The sequence below is a fragment of the Carlito syrichta genome, unplaced genomic scaffold (genome assembly GCF_000164805.1).
Source record: "Carlito syrichta isolate Samal-C Ts95f unplaced genomic scaffold, Tarsius_syrichta-2.0.1 Scaffold304758, whole genome shotgun sequence".
In the NCBI taxonomy this organism is placed as follows: domain Eukaryota; kingdom Metazoa; phylum Chordata; class Mammalia; order Primates; family Tarsiidae; genus Carlito; species Carlito syrichta.
This window is the reverse complement of record NW_007248854.1, coordinates 706,907-724,050: the sequence shown is the minus strand read 5'-3', so window position 1 is coordinate 724,050 and position 17,144 is coordinate 706,907. Positions and strand designations below refer to the sequence as shown.

The following is a 17,144-nucleotide window of genomic DNA, read 5'->3' as shown; positions in this document are numbered from 1 at the left end:
AAGAAAGTCATCGTCCCCCTCCCCCCCGCCCCCCCCCAAATGGACAAAAAATAATCTGGTTTCCCAATCTAGGATGAAGAGAAGTATAGAGTTTGTTACTATCTTGTAGATGTTTTACTTCCGTAGCTATTTTGGTGCCTTAGCAATCCCTCAAGATGACGTAGCAAGTTGATCTCGGAGCTCAGAGATATACACAGATCTCCTGAGTCCTAATGAAACACACTTCGCTATTCCATATTGTCTTCACTTACCACAACATTCCATTTACCAGAAACCTTCATTATCCAAGCAATCTGGTTAACGAAGATTTTACTAGGACATATTACTCACTGAAAGATAAGTGGAACTGCAGTGTTTACGTATCAAATCCTATGATATCTGGGATCAATGGCTCTTGGCAGAGGGAAGAGAATATAGGCCAAGAGATGCTGGAAGGGATGAAGAGGAAACAAGATCAAGAGTATGACAGACGCTATGTGCCCAAATCCTCCTTCAGGAACGAAGGACGTAGTAAACAACTGTTGAGCGAACTCCCAGCAGACAGACCAGACTGTCCGCACTCACTCAGCCAAGGAGGGATGTCATGCCCAAGCTGTGCACCCTTCACACGAGACAGCCCACATGCAATGAAGATCAATACAGAAATATAAAGGCTCGGACCCCTCACCAATTCAGGATGTCTCTATAGGGTCACTCCATCTTCAGAACTCCCCCCAGGGTCAACTGAAACTCCCCTGAGACTCATTACAACTCAACTTTAACTCTTGGCCAAGCCTACTTCCTTTCCTAAGTGTTGATCCCAAGAGTACTCCTTAATAAACAAGAATCCTAATCTTCATCTCAGAAACTGCTTGCCAAAAAACTCAAGCTGTGAAAATAAGTATTGAACCTCTACTTAGTACAAGACTGTTCATTTCAATATTCTATTTTTATATATTGGAGAACTTCTATAATTTTTTAAGGGTTCATGGAAAGAACTTTGATGTCCATCAATCTGGGATTAGTTAACACATTCAGGATAGGCAAATTTTCCACTTTCCTCATACTGAGAGTAGGTGAAAAAAAAAAAAAAAAAAAACTCTGAAGCTGGCTGCTGCAATCCTCTGTCATTAAGCACAAGTGAAGGCTGGGTGCAATGGCTCAAGCCTGTCATCCCAGAACTTTGGGAGGCCAAGGCAAGAGGATTGGCTGAGTCCAGGGGTACAAGACCAGCCTGGGCAACTTGGTGAGGCCTCATCTCTACAATAAATAAATAAAAATTAGCCAGGCACGGTGGCACACAGCTGTAGTTCCAGCTACTTGGAAGGTTTAGGCGGAAGGATCTCCTGAGCCCAGCAGGTCAAGGCTGTAGTGATGGTGAGCGTACCACCGCCCTCTGGTGACAGAGTAAGACTCCCACAAAAAATAGCAAACAAACAAGCAAACAAAAAGCATTCAACCTCAAGCAGCCACTGCCATGCTTCTCTGTAAGATCTGGCCCCCTCTCCAATCTGGGGGAGGTAGATACTCCTTGGCCGGGCGTGGTGGTTCACACCTGTAATCCCGGCAGGTGGAGGTGAGAGGATTGCCTGAGCCCTGGTTAGAGACCAGCCTAGACAACTTGGTGAGACCTCACCTTTACAATAAATCAAAAAATTAGCCGGGCATGGTGGCATGCAAGTGTGGTTCCAGCTACATGGAAAAAAGAAAGAAAATTCACAAGTGAAATAAATGGTCTTTTCTAAATTTCACCTTTTTCACAATACAGCTGAAAGTGGCAGACATACCCAGTATTTGACTCAAATACCACTCTGACTAGCATTCCGTACTTTGTTTTTTTTGTTGTTGATTTTTTTTCTTTTTTGATTTGAGTCAAAGCCTCACTCTGTCACCTAGGCTGGAGTGCAGTGGTATGCTCACAGCCACCCCAGCATCGACCCACTTGGCTCCAGCGATCCTTCTGCCTCAGCCTTCCAAGTAGCCAGAACTACAGGCATGCTACCGCACCCGGCTAATTTTTTTTTATTTATTTATTGTAGAGACAAGGTCTCACCAAGTTGCCTGGGCTGGTCTTGCACCCACAGGCTCAGGCAATCCACGCGCCTCGGCCTCCCAAAGTGCTGGGATTACAGGCTGAGCCACCGAGACTGGTCAGTACTTTGTATTTTTGTTCGGATTATAAACCAAACATATATTGGTTTATAATATATATATATATTTCTTCACTTACATTGCATTATTGCATCATTACATCATTGTCTGTCTCACTATCACTAATGAGTTCCCTAGATTCACCTTCAACCTCAGAAATCTCATCAGCATAAATTTCTTCTTTTTCCAAAATTATGGTAAATTACTTTTAATGTTGAAGTAAGAAAGCCCTGAAATATCAAAATACAAGTATACAACACTAAACGCAGCAAAATAATGACCAACTTGCAATTCTGACCAACTATGTAAATCGGTAACAACACTGCACAGTAATTATAACTACCTCTGAAAAGGGAGAATAGGAAAAAGAAGAGACTGTGTCAAGTGGAAATCCTAATTCTCAAGATAAATTTATGAGTCTTGCTATTTTTCCCCCACTTTTGTGTTTTCCATTAGAATATGATTCAATACAAGAATAAAGTGGCCTAGACGCACCAGGTTCTCTTCGTTTGTTTTAATATTACACATATGCACACAACATGGGGTTTTCAAAGTATATTTAAGTATTCATCTTTACCCAAGAATCTTTTCAAATGCTAGCTTCTTTCTGCTGTTGAGTGCCCTGTCCTAAACTCCATGATATACTATTCCTGCACCCATGTTCTCACTATACTTTCCAGATGTTTGATGCATAACACTCATCTGTCTGTTCCACTAAAGTCTGGGTCCCTCAAGGATTAAATCTATAAGTCCACCACCTTTACTAGTTAAGCATTATCAAGCAAACTGCACATCGACACCTAAAATAGGTACTGACTTTTACTAGTGGTCAACACGTATTTACTGAATGAATAAACAGAGAAGAACAATAACTAGTATTTATTAAGCTCTCACTATGTGCCACATGTGTTAAGAGTTTCGCATAGGCCAGGCGTCATGGCTCATGCCTGTAATCCCAGCACTCTGGGAGACAGAGGCGAGAGGATTACCTGAGCCCAGGAGTTGAGACCAGCCTGGGCAACTTGGCGAGACCTCATTTCTACAATAAATCAAAAAATTAATTGGGTATAGTGGTGCATATCTGTAGTTCCAGCTACATGGAAGGCTGAGGCGGAAGGATCGCCAAAGCACAGCAGGTTGAAGCTGCGGTGGCCAGAAGTGCGCCACTGCTCTCCGGCCTGGGGGACAGAGTGAGACTCTGACTCTAAAAAAAAAAAGAGTTTCACATACAATTCTAATCAAATCCTTTTGAGGAAAGAAAATATCTCCCTTTTTTGCTAAATCTAATTCCTCTTGGATTCTTTCAAGGATCTTACTCCCTTAATTATGCTCTCACTGTCTACCATCTCAATATTTCTATTAAATTAGTCTTTGTCCTTCAAACACGTCTACACCTCATTTTTGTTTCTCTCTCTCTCTTTCTCTCTCTATCTCTCCTCTCCCTCTCTCTCTCTCCCCTCTCTGATAACAACCAACATTTTGAAACCTTTGGTCTTTCCATTTCCTTACTTGTACAAACGACTTCCTGTACTCTAGTTTCTACCCTCAGGTTTAATTTAAGGACACTAAGGTCTCCCACTACTTTGATATTAAACTACTGTTGATACCTATTCTTCCTAAATCCAATTTTTTTTTAATGTTTTTAAAAAGGTTTATCAGAAAAAGAAGACTGCAAAGAAAGGGAGACATCCAGAGCTGGCATGGGCAAAAGAAACCACCCCAATTATCTAATATATGCTGTATAGCTGTTATTTTGACATCACTGATTATTTGCTAGTCCTCTACAATCTCTTTTCTTTTTTATTTTCTGATACAACATACTCTCCAAATTATCTTCTTCCTATGTGTCTCAGCTTTCTTCTACCTAGAAACATGAAGGCCTTCAAAGCCCTAAGAAAAATTCAAGAGACAAGGGAAAATCTTTTACCCCTGTTACCTTAGATTTTTTTTTTTGTATTTTTAATTCGATTGTGCCTTTAAAAAACCTTAAGATGACATTCACTTCTCTGCTTGTGAGTCACCCCCAATTTTTATTATGAAAAATCTCCAATATACAAAAAGTTCAAAAAATAGTATCATGATCACTCAACAAATACTATTTTGTCATATTTCCTTGGCCAATATGGTATATCTACATTTATGCTACATGTACGTATGTACACATGCATATATGCTGTGTATATGTGTTTATGTGTACACATACACAAATATATATATACACACAGACTTAAATAACCTATACATATCATGACAGTCCACTCCTAAATACTTTTAAGTACAGAACTTAAAAATAATGGTAGTCCAAACACAACACCATTATCATAATCCCTGTTATCAACACCATAAGATTCCTCTAATAGCATCTACAATCTAGTCCACATTCAGATTACTTCGCTCATCTACAAAATTCCTTTTATAACTTTTTTCCAAGCCTGTAAACACAGTACTCAAGTTTTATGCACTGTATTTGCTGCTATGAGCTGAATGTCTGTGTTCTCCTGCAGTGGGTATGTCGAAGCCCTAACCATCAGTGCTGCTGTATGTGGAGGCAAGGCCTGTGAGAGGGGGCAGAAGTTAAAGGTGGTAAGAAGGGTAGGGCCCTAACGTGATGGGGCAGGTGTGTCCCTACAGCACAGGAAGAGACATCAGAGCGCTCTCGCTCTCCAGCACTGTGATGGCACCGTACGAAGGTGGCCATCAGCAAGCCAGGAGAGAACCTCACAAGAAATCAAACTTTCTGACCTTGATAACCTACATAACTAGCCTCCATCACTGTGGAAAAATAAACTTCTGTCTCTAGTACTGTGTGTGCCGCCTGAACAGACGGAAGCAGCTGTTATGCCACTTTGGCTCTAGAACAATCCCACCTCATTTTCTGTATTAATTTTAAGAAACAAACCAAACCAATTGCTTGTAGAATGTGCCATATCTTAGATTTTTCTCACTTTTTTTATGATGTCATTTACTTTGTTCCTCTATCACCTGTTTTTCCTATAAACTAGAAGCTAGCTCTAAAGGCGTCATTGGCTCAAGTCAATATTTTTGGCAAGAATATTCCATAGGGGATGTTGTACACTTCACACTGCATAACCACAGGGAGCATGCAATGTCACAATGTCCTACTATCATGCTATCTTTGACCATCTGATTAAGTAGTGACTACCAGATTACTTCCATTGTACCTACCTGTATTTGTTTTTTCCTTTGAAACTGCCAATGATAATTAATTAAAATTAATACTCTTGGCCGGGCACAGTGGCTCAAGTCTGTAATCCCAGCACTTTGGGAGGCCAAGATGAGAGGATTGCCTGAGCCCAGCAGTTCGAGACCAGCCTGGGCAACTTGGTGAAACCTCATCTCTAAAATATATCAAAAGCACACACCCATAGTTTTGGCTACTTGGAAGGTTGAGGCAGAAGGATTGCAATCGATGCTGGGGTGGCTGTGAGCGGCATGCCACTGCACTCCAGTCTGGGCGCAGAGAATCTAACTTAAAAAAAAATTAATACTCTTATAAGACCACCCTGTTTCATGATATCCCATGTAATACTAGTAGCACATGTGATTTCTAAACGCTAATAAGCAGTTAAAGTTATATATGAAAAATCCAGTATTAGGGTAATGTTAATTTCTTTACACTGCTTTTCTCACTTTCAAATGCAAAAGCAAGATGTATTTCTATCCTAGCGACACACATTTTCACAGGAAAGTCAATATTTTCTCAGTCTATGTACTTCCCGTGTCCCAGGAAGGTCCCTTGTGACTTACAGGCAAAAACAAACTCAAATTCTCTGTCTCGTGAGAATGCACACACATGAATCTGAATAGGCCTTAGCTACCCGCCTACCAATAGGGAATAAGAGAAGCAGGGACTAAACACTAAGCAGCTAAATGTACTTGCCACAGCTGCAGTGAAAGAAAGTTTACGTGAATTCTCAGAGAACATTCCCGCATCATTTGTCAAAAGTGTGTCCAACTCAAGATCACAGTATAATGTGATGAAGGAAGTGATCATTAAGATTATAAATTGTCTCCGTGTCTGTGCATTTGTCACCAATTTATTCAAGACTTGGAAAAAACTGAAGGAGATAATGAAGACTTTGTTTAATATACTGCAATGAGATAGTTAGGTCATAAAAACACAGTAAAGCAATTACTCAGCTGCATCCTTACAACAAAGAGTTTCTAGAATTTAAGAGCTGTAAGGGACACAACCTTCTAAACACTTGAGCAGCTGACAAGATTATACTTTCTTATTCGAATGGCAAGAAATATACTGTACTCTCAATGAACCTGACACGTCAGGACTGCTTTACCAAAGGAAGTTCCAGTGTTCAGTTTCAAAGGAACATGTGGAATGAGCAGATGGCAACAGGAGACTACACTTATTTCTTATTGCTAAAACAGCCCTTAATGCATGAGAGACAGATTCTGAAGAACTGCAGAGCTATCTGGTCAAAAACAAATCACAATTTTAAAAGTGATTCATAGATTTTGAGTCATATAAATCATGTTTTAAATTTCCGCAGCTGCCATTAGGATGGCAGAATGCTTCTACTTATGCTCTATCCATCAACAACCTACATCAATTTCAAGAGTTACCGATTAAGCTAAAAGCAAACTATGCCCACTAAGCCCTTACTTTTTAAAGGAAAAAGATTCTTCCAATTGGCAGAACCAACTTCAACTCTCTCCTGCCACCCACCTCCAATCTCACCTGCCTCTCCAATCACTCCAACTTCTTCCCTCACATTGCCATGAAAACTCTAAATTAAGCAATGAAATTTCTCATTGTATATGAATCGAATTAAACTACCCAGAAGAAGAAGAAACAAACATGCTTCCCCAAACTGGAAGTTGAAGTATAACAACATTCTGGGAATCAGCAAGGTAAGCATGAAGGTTTGAGAGTCATACTGACTAGGGAAGAACCCAGCTCCCCCATTTCCTAGTGGGGAAGAAATATGTGGCCTCGCCAGGTGTGGTAGCTCACACCTGTAATCCCAGCACTTTGGGAGGCCAAGGCAGGAGGACTGCCTGAGCCCAGGAGTTCGAGACCAGCCTGAACAACTTGGCGAGACCTAGTCTCTACAATAAATCAAAAAATTAGCTGGGTGTGGGGGTGCACACCTCTAGTTCCAGCTACATGGAAGGTTGAGGCAGAAGGATCTCCTGAGTCCAGCGAGTCGAAGCTGCAGTAGCCGTGAGCATGCCCCTGTACTCAGCCTGGCAAAGAGTGAGGCTACAACTCAAAAATAAAAATGTGGCCTCTTCAAGATACAGTGTCAACATTTGTAACACTCCCCTCCTCCTTAGAGACTGCAGAAAAGTACTCTGTCTGCCACAAAACTGCTCCTGACAAGGTCATCAGTGACCTCCCCATCGCTACATCCAATGTCAAGTCCTGATCCTCATCTTACTTGACCTACTCATAGCATTTGTCATAGTTCATATTCCCTCCTTATGACACTTCTTTACTTGGGCTCCAACTCTTCATGCTTTCCTGACTTTCCTTCTACTTCTCTGGTTTTAGTCTCGCTTGTTTTTCTCCTTTTTTTTTTTTTCCTTGTCTTTAAATGTTGGCAAATCCAGAGATTTTCCCACAACACTCCCTCTTTCAATGATCTCACCAAGCTTCACAGCTTTAAATGCCAGGTTAAGTATCTCTTATCTGAAATGCTTAGGACCAGAGGTGTTTTCGATTTATTATATTTTTCAGATTTGGGGATAATTGCATTATACTTTCAGGTCGAGCAGCCCTAATCCAAAAATCCAACATCCAAAGTGCCCTATTGAGCATTTCTTTCGAGCATCATGTCAACATTCAAAAACTTTTTTATCTTGGAGCATTTTGGATTTGGGATGAAGGATGCTTAACCTGTATGTGGGGGGGGGGGACTCCAGAGCTTTTTGTGGGGAGCGTGGGCTCCTTGTAGTACAGGTTTCCCACACTAGGTAAGCATTCTAGGAACCCATCGCCATCAGTGTACTGGCCAGTGTTGTGAGCTGCTGCGTTCAGCTTCAGTGAATTTTTTTTTGGAGAATCTTGCAACATGTTTGCCTATTTCATGATGGGTGATTTACAAGTGCACTTGCCCATCCCATGCTGAATGCTCAGCAGTTTTTGACCAAAAATGCCATGACCCTCGTGCCCCACCCTCCCTATTCACCCAGTATCACCCTGTTCTTCAGATGAGAAAAGTCCTCAGAGGAAAACACTTTGCCGATGTGGAAGAGGTAAAATTAAAAAACGTCAGAAGCACTAAAAGGCATCAAAACTGACGGGTTTAAAAACTGTTTTGAGCCGGGTTCGGTGGCTCAGCCTGTAATCTCGCGCCTTGGGAGGCTGAGGTGAGTGGATTGCCAGAGCCCACGAGTTTGAGTCCCGCCCGGGCAACTTGGCGAGACCTCATCTCTACAATAAATCAAAAATTAGCCGGGCATGGTAGCGCGCGCCTGTAGTTCCAGCTACTTGGAAGGGTGAGGTGGAAGGATCGCCGGAGCCCAGCGGGTTGAGGCTGCGGTGGCCGGGAGCGGCCACTGCACTCCAGTCTGGGCGACAGAGTGAGACTCCAACTCAAAAATAAAAATAAATAATAAATAATAAAAACTGTTTTGAACAGTGGAAAACTGTCTCGATAAACTGCATCAAATCGAGAGTACTTTGAAGGTGACTAAGGTTTAAACATGTAAGAATAAATACACATTTTTTTTTACAAATAAATTTCTGCTTTTGGGTGTCCCTTGCTTGTACAGTGACAGTTTCCCAATTTACAGGACTCTCTTCTTAACTCCAAACTCACATATCTAGCTTCCTACTCAACAACCGCTTTTGGATAGTTAATAAGCTTCTCAAGCATGGGATGTCCAAAAAGGAGACCCTGGTCTTCTTCCCCAAACCTACCCCTCCCACAGCCTTCCCCATCTCGGTCAAAGGCAGCTCCAGTGTTCTCAGCTCCATGCCCAACCCTCCATCTTTATTCTTTACCGCACACACATTCCACATCCCAATCCATCAGCAAACTCCATTGGCTGTACACACCAAGTATATCCAGAATCCAACACCTGTTCTACAACCACCCTCTTCTAAATCATCAGCATCCCCACCAGGGATAACACAATAGCCTTCCAACGGGTCTCCCTGTTTCCATCCTCACCCTCTTACAGTCTCAACACAGCATACAAAGTGAAGTTATGTGTTGTTTTTTTTTAATCAGTTCTGGGCGTGGTAGATCATACCTGTAATCCCAGCACTTTGGGAGACTGAGGCAGGAGGACTGCTCGAGTTCAGGAGGTCGAGACCAGTCTAGGCAACATAGTGAGACCTCGTCTCTACCAAAAAAAATTTTAAAAATTAGCCAGGCGTGATGGCATGCACCTGTAGTCCCAGCTACTCGGGAGGCTGAGGTGATCACCTGAGCCTGTGGTAAGCAAGCTGTGATCGTGCCACTCCACTCCAGCCTGGGTGACAGAACAAGACCCCAACTCAAAATAAAAAGTCACACCGCGATCATATCTCAAAACCTTCCAATGTCTCCCTGTCTTGGGCAGAGTGAAAGTCAAACTCTACACACAACCTCACGTGACTGAGGCGGTTGTTCTCTCCCTTGCTTCCTCCTCCATCTGCTCCGATTTCTTGGTTTAGAAATACCAAGCAGGTCTCACCTCAAAACGCTGTCCCCCCAACTCCTCACGGCACACTCCCTCATCCCCTTCACGTTTCTGTTAAAATAGCACCTTCTTGCTGGGCACAGTGGCTCACACCTGTAATCCCAGCACTTTGGGAGGCCAAGGTGGGAGGATGCTTGAGCCCAGGAGTTCAAGACCAACCTAGGCAACATAGCGAGACCTCATCTCTACAAAAAATTAGCCAGGCAAGGTGGTGTGACCCTGTAAGCCCAAGCTACTGAGCAGGATGGGATGGGGAAGATCACTTGAGCCCAGGAGGTCGAGGGTGTAGTGAGCCATGATCGTGCCATTGCACTCCAGCCTGGGTGACAGAGTGAGACCCCAACTAAATAATAATAATCATCATCACCAAATAAAATAAAATAGTACTTTCTTGGTGAGGTCTTTCCTGACCATCATAAACTGCAAATCCACCACTCAAATAGGACACTTACAAACATTTAATATACCATATGTTTTATATATTTATTTATCATCTGTCTCCTGCTTTATGAAAGCTCCATGACGGTACAGATTTGTGTTTGTTTTGCTCTCTACTGTATTCCCAATGCCTAGAATTCCTGCCACACAGAAGGCATTCAAATACTTGTTGAATAAATGAACCAATTAATGAATGAAATATGTTTGCCTTGGTTTTTAAAAAGTTTTATCAGCCGAATGTGGTAGCTCACGCCTATAGTCACAGCACTTTGGGAGGCCAAGGCAGGAGGAATCACTTGAGACCAGGAGTTTGAGACCAGCCTGGGCAACATAACAAGAGCCTGTCTCTACAAAAAAAATCAAAAAGAAAAATTAGCCAGGCGTGGGAGTGCATGCCTGTAGTCCCAACTACTTGGGAGGCCGAGGTGGAAAGACCACCTGAGTGCGGGAGATCAAAGCTATGGTGAGTTGTCATCATGCTACTGCACTCTAGTTTGGACAACAGAGTGAGACCTGACTTAAAAAAACAAAGTAAAAACTTTTTAAAAGTTGTGTCCATCAGCAAATTAAAGTATATCTTAATTTTACATATTTTGAATTTTGCAGGAATTTCTTATCAATTAATTTTTCTGTAATAATGGCGACATTTAATACAAGTTTTCTTAATCAAATCCCTATTAACATAGTAATTATTTTTCCCCAGTTGAGGTTTCCCCTATATTCCTGCCTCTTCTGTTCCATCTGTGATACATACACAGCAAAACTAGCTTCAGATGTAAGAAGCAAATTCGCTGACATAATCACTACTGCACTCACTAAGGCCTATTCATTAATCATAAAACTCTGAAAGTAAGTAAAGTGGCCAGGTGCAGTGGCTCATGCCTTTAATCCCCGCACTTGGGGAGGCTGAGGTGAAAGGATTGTCTGAGCACAGGGGTTCGAGACCAACCTGGGCAACATGATGAGACCTCAACTCTACATAAATCAAAGAATTAGCTGGACATGGTGGCGCACGCCTATACTTCCAAATACTCGGAAGGCTGAGACGGAAGGGTCACCGGAGCCCAGCAGGTTGAGGCTGTGGTAGCCATGAGCATGCCACTGCACTCCATCCTGGGTGACAGAGTGAGACTCCAACTCAAAAAAAAAAAAAAAAGAAAAAAAGAGGTAGAGTGATATTTCATTAGTGTGAACCTTTCACTCCCACTAATGAAAGTTTATAGGGCTTGTATGTATTTGAAATATTTCAAAAAAGGAAGTCCTTGAGGAAAACAGCCAAATAAATACATATGAATTGAAGAACAGAAAGTAACTGGCTTATTCTATCAGTCTGTTATCACTGACATATACTAACTATCAACATTTAGAAGAAATATGCACATGCAAAAAATTTGTAAAATATCTTCAGTGAGCTTAAATGGTCATAAATTCCAATGCTAAGCTCAATGAGAGATAGCATTTTAAAGTCATGTATTTCCAGAAGTGTTCCACTCTAAAAGAGTCAACAGAATAATCTTTAACTTCAAAAATGTTCTCTGCCCTGAACTGACCACTGTTCTAACATTTCATTTCCAATATTTTATGACTCTTGCTAGCCTAAACAATCAGCAAAAAAAAAAAACAAAAACAAAAAAACAACTCTGTAATGGTAATTTCCTTAAACCACCACCACATTTTGGAAAAAAATACCTAATTTTATTTAAAGTAATTGAGATTTTATGAATGCAGTACATATGCTCTTTAGTAGAAACAGAAATTCCGCTTGAATCCTTAAGGACTTTCTGAATATCATCATGATGTAGAATTTCTCCTTCCAACAAAATCTTTTGTGTTCTTTTGTGTTCAGCAAAGTAGCTTTAAGTAGCAGATACAGATCAAGACATATGAACCATAAGTATGGAGTTCAAATTCTAATTTAATGTTACTAGCACAGTATCTGCAAGTGGGACGTTTTCTTATTGATGACAGGATTTCACTGAGCCGTCCATAGCTCTCAGCTGATTCTGCCAGTGAGTGAATTAATGGTATATACAGACTATTAATTCTTTAAAAAGTGCAGCAAGTAAACGGACAAAATGGGAGCACAACCTACAAACCTCACCAACTCCATAATCTAGTCACTGAGTTTACCTGTTCCGACAAATACAAAAACTGCCACAAGAGATGTAACAGATAAATCCAAGAGTAAAAGCTATGGACATAGTTCCAGACCTAAAGCACTAAAATTACCTCAAGATTTATACTATGGAAGTTGATCTCTGTCTAGGAGAACAAAAAGACAAAGGTAGACTATCAAGATATGCAAATATGTGAAAACCAATAGCATTTTCTTCTATCAGCACTAATCCACTTAAAAAATAGCACACCACTCCCAATGTGAGTCTGCATAAATATTTATTTCTAATTTTAGAGATAGTGTCTTATTCTGTGGCCCAGGCTTGAGCGCAATGGCACAGTCATAGCTGACCGCAGTCTTGACCTCCTAGGCTCAAGCAATCCTCCTGTCTCAGCCTTCCAAGTAGCTGGGACTACAAGCATATGCCACCACACACACTTAAGTTTTATTTTTTTGAGATGGGGCCTTGCTATGTTGCCCAGGTTGAGTTCGAACTCCTGGCCTCAAGCGGTCCTCCTGCCTCAGCCTCCCAAAGTGCTAGGATTACAGGCGTGAACCACCATGCCTGGCCCCTTGAAATTTTTTTAAACTATGAAAAAATTTTACTCAAAGGCATAAATGGAAGACCATTCCATGTTCTCAGGTAAGATGCCATTGTATCATAAAGATGTAGAATCTCTTCAAGATAAATCTAAAATCCTAGTTCTAGTGGTATTGTTTTTAGAAACTCAAACTGACTCTAAAATATACAGGAAAGAATAAAAAACCACAATTAGCTAAGCCAACTTTGAAAATAGGCAAAGATGAGAGAACCTGCCCTACAAGATATTTCATGTTACTAACCATTTGGGAAATGCAAATTAAGGCCACACTGAGATATCACTACACATCTATTAGAATAGCCAAAATAAAAAATGGTGACAATACCAAATGCTGGTGAGACACAAAGAACTAGAATCTCTCATATGCTGCTGTAGTAATATAAACTGGTACAGCCACTCTAGAAAACAGCTGGACAGTTACTTCATAAACTAAACACACGTTTACCATACCATCCAGCATTCACATTCCTAGGCAAATATCCAAGAAAAATTGAAAACGTACATCCATGCAAGAAAACTATATAAGAATGTTCAAAGCAGCTTTATCTGTAATAGCCAAAAATTGGAAACAGCCCAGATGTCCAGGTAAATGATTAAACTGTAATACATACATACCATGGAATACTACTCAACAATTGAAAAGAACAACTAATGATATATGTAACAAATGTGGATGAATCTCAATAATTGTCTTAATCAACAATTTGAATGAATTTCAATCTCCAAAGATTACATGTTGTATGTCTCAATGTACATAGCATTCTTGTAATAACGAATTATAGAGGCAGAAACTGATTAGAGGCTAGAGATGGTGAGGGAAGGCAGGTAGATGTAACCAGAGAGGGGTAAGAGAAAGAACAGCTTTAATGATTGCAGAGGTGGTTACAGGAATCTACACAGGGGATAAAATGGCACAGAACAATACACAGGCATTGTACAAAGTCAAGTTCTTGTTTGTGATATTGTACTACACTTGTATAAAATGTAACCATTGAGAGAAATCAGACCTCTCGGTACTATTTCTGCAACTTCCTGTGAACCTATAATTATAACAAAATAAAGCTAAAAGAAAATAAATGGAACTGGGCATGGTGGCTCATGCCTGTAATCCCAGCACTTTGGGAGGCCAAGGTGAGAGGACTGCCTGAGCCCACAGGTTCGAGACCAGGCTGGCCAACTTGGTGAGCCCTCAATTCTACAATAAAAAAATAAAATAAGATAAAAAATAAATGGGAAGTTATTCGTATACAGGGAAAAATACTACAAAACCATAGTATCTAAAACACCACAGTATTAGAGCCAGAACAGATGAACAAGCCAAAGGAACAGGATCCAGTGTTCAGACTACATACGAACCCTTAATACACAGTAAGTGTGGCAACAAAGGGGAGAAAGACACCAGGAAAGCTGGCACAGTATATGGAAGATAAATTAGATCACAAAGTTGTGGCATATAAAAAAGGCAGACTCTGTTTGCATCAAAAAAAAGATTTATAGGTTTAAAAGAAAGCTATGAAGTTAGTAGTACATACACAGGAGAGTAACTCTGCGGCACAAAATTGGGGAAAGACTTCTGAAACAAAACTCTCAAAATACAAACCACATGACTAAAAAATGTTTTGATTTGATTATATCAAAATTGAAGATTTCGGTTCAATAAAGGGCATCAGAGACAAATGACAGATTAGGAACAGACACACTTGTAATAATTAAAAGACTATTACATAAGAAATACAAGAAACTTCTGCAAATCAACAAGAAAGTTGCATGGACCAAGGCAGTTTGTCCTGAAACATGACATGGTAGTGCTTCGGTACAATATATGAATATCCAGTGATCCCAAAATCACATTCATGGATACGTACCTCCAAGAAAGTATCTCAGAGATCTAAAAGTACGCTTATCATAGTAATGTCTACAGTGGTAGGAAAATGAATATAACATGAGTATCTACAAACAGAAGTGTAGACAGATAACCTGTAGATTTGATTTGTATATTCCATGATATTGTGCAACAGTTAGAAGCATGACCCTCAACACAAACAGATCTTTAGAACACAGTGAGAGCAAAAAAAATTTAATGAGATATATAGCATGAAATCAACTCCATAAATTAGAAATGTGGGCACCCAAAACAACATATAATTAAAAACACACACAGCCGGGAGCAGTGGCTCATGCCTGTAATCCCAGCACTTTGGGAGGCGGAGGTGAAAGGTAGACTGCCTGAGCCCAGGAGTTCAAGGCCAGACTGGGCAACATGGCAAGTCCTCGTCTCTATAATAACACAAAAAAGAAAAAAATTAGCCAGGCGTGGTGGCATGGGCCTGTGGTTCCAGCGACTTGGAAGGCTGAAGCGAAAGGACCACCTGAGCCCAGTAGGTCGAGGCTGTGGTGGCCGAGATCAAGCCACTGCACTCCAGCCAGGGCCACAGAGTGAGACTCCCACTCAAAACACACACACACACACACACACACACACACACACACACACACACGGAGAGAGAGAGAGAGAAAGACACATATCACACAGAATGGTTGCCAATGGGTTGATGAGCAAGAGAATGGAGTGAGACTTGGGAATAAAAGGCAACAAATGAAAAAAACAGGAGATGCCTTGAACTAAATGATGATTCCGGAACTGAATGAGACTGACTCAATCCTCTGCACCTGAGGTCCAAAACAAACTTCAAGAACTCACATCTAACATACAGCACACCACTAAAGCTAAATGTCATCCCACCCTTCTCATGAGAAAGGCACAAAACGAGCTTATCACTTTAAAGGTTTTCCATGCTACAAAAAGAAACCACTCCACTTCCCTCAACTTCAAAACGGATAAAAGGAAATCATTTATAAGGACCACTACCCCAAAAGTTGAGTTAAATTTCCATGGTGATATTTAACCCAAACCAAACCCAGTCCCTTTGCTTCATCCAGTCACTGAGATCTTTTAAAACTTAGCTACAGGCAGCAATGAGAAAAAAGAAAGTGCATATACTCTTGTTTTGTTAAGTAAGGCTCTGGAGCATTTTTTAAAATAAAGATAGACACCTGAACAAATGGATTTCTCTACCATAGCGCCTAATTGACATTAACAATGAAGCATTTACTATACTTATACTGGTTCATTTTCCCAACTTAAAATAACTGAGATCTATTATTCTGGACGAAATCAGGGCAGTTCCTGACTGCTCACCAGAAGGTATTTTCAACACGTTTATTTCCACCTTTCAGCTGCCCTCCATGGTCATGCTGTCACAAATTTGCTTATAGACTGAACAGCAGACCCACACTAAAATTATGTGTAACAAAACGTCAAAAACTCATTCAGTTTCTTTCACACAAAAGGCCACTCTTGCAATCTTGTCCATAAAAGACTAAGAAATAAACATCTTAGGATCTAAGTCTGCCTCTGTCTTCTGGCAAATGTCACGGCGGAAAAAAAGCCGTAGCTGCCGCTGACTAAACTCTAAGATCAGTAGCATCGAAAATATCAACGCATCCCGTGATGCAACTGTGGCTTCCACGGTCTCAGACTGCAAGAAAGAGCAAATTCTGCCTAAGACCTGAGAAGCTGACATAGCAAGTGGGTCAAAAATACCAGACACCGGAGGGGCCCAGTGGCTCAAGCCTGCAATCCCAACACTCCGGAAGGCCGAGGCGGGAGGACTGTGTGAGCTCCGGAGTTCGAGGCCAGCCAGGGCCATCACGGAGAGACCTCGTCTCTACAAAATCAAACTGAAAAAAGAAAAGAAAAAGAAACACTGGGTGTGGAGGCACACGCCTGGTGTCCCAGCTCCTGGAGAGGCCCAGTCACCTGAGCCCAAGTCCAAGGGGTCGACCCTCCGGTGAGCCAGGATGGTGCCACCTGCCCTCCAGCCCGGGCGACAGCGTGAGACCCCCGACAGAAATAAAGGAAACAGCACGCCATTTCTGGACCGAAGGCAGGGCAGCTCTGACCCTGAACATCGCTTCAAAACGCGGGCGCCCACGGCAAGGAAGCGGGGGACGGCAGGAGCCCTGGGGCCGAGGGAGAGAACCGGCAGGCAGGTGGCATCTCGAGGAGGAACTCCTCGACGACAGTGGTGCCAGGACCTTGGGCAAGGGCAAAGCGAACCGGACCGACGGGTAAGGCGAACCCCACGAGCCCCCAAAGCCAGCCCGCCGCCCCCCTGCGCGGCCGA

General features: G+C 41.7%; 1 protein-coding gene across 1 annotated transcript in view; it reads right to left on the bottom strand.

Annotated features, from left to right (window-relative positions):
• WDR7 (WD repeat domain 7) overlaps positions 1-17,144 on the bottom strand; it is a 129,965-nt gene that overhangs the window by 112,324 nt on the left and 497 nt on the right. The window lies entirely within an intron of this gene.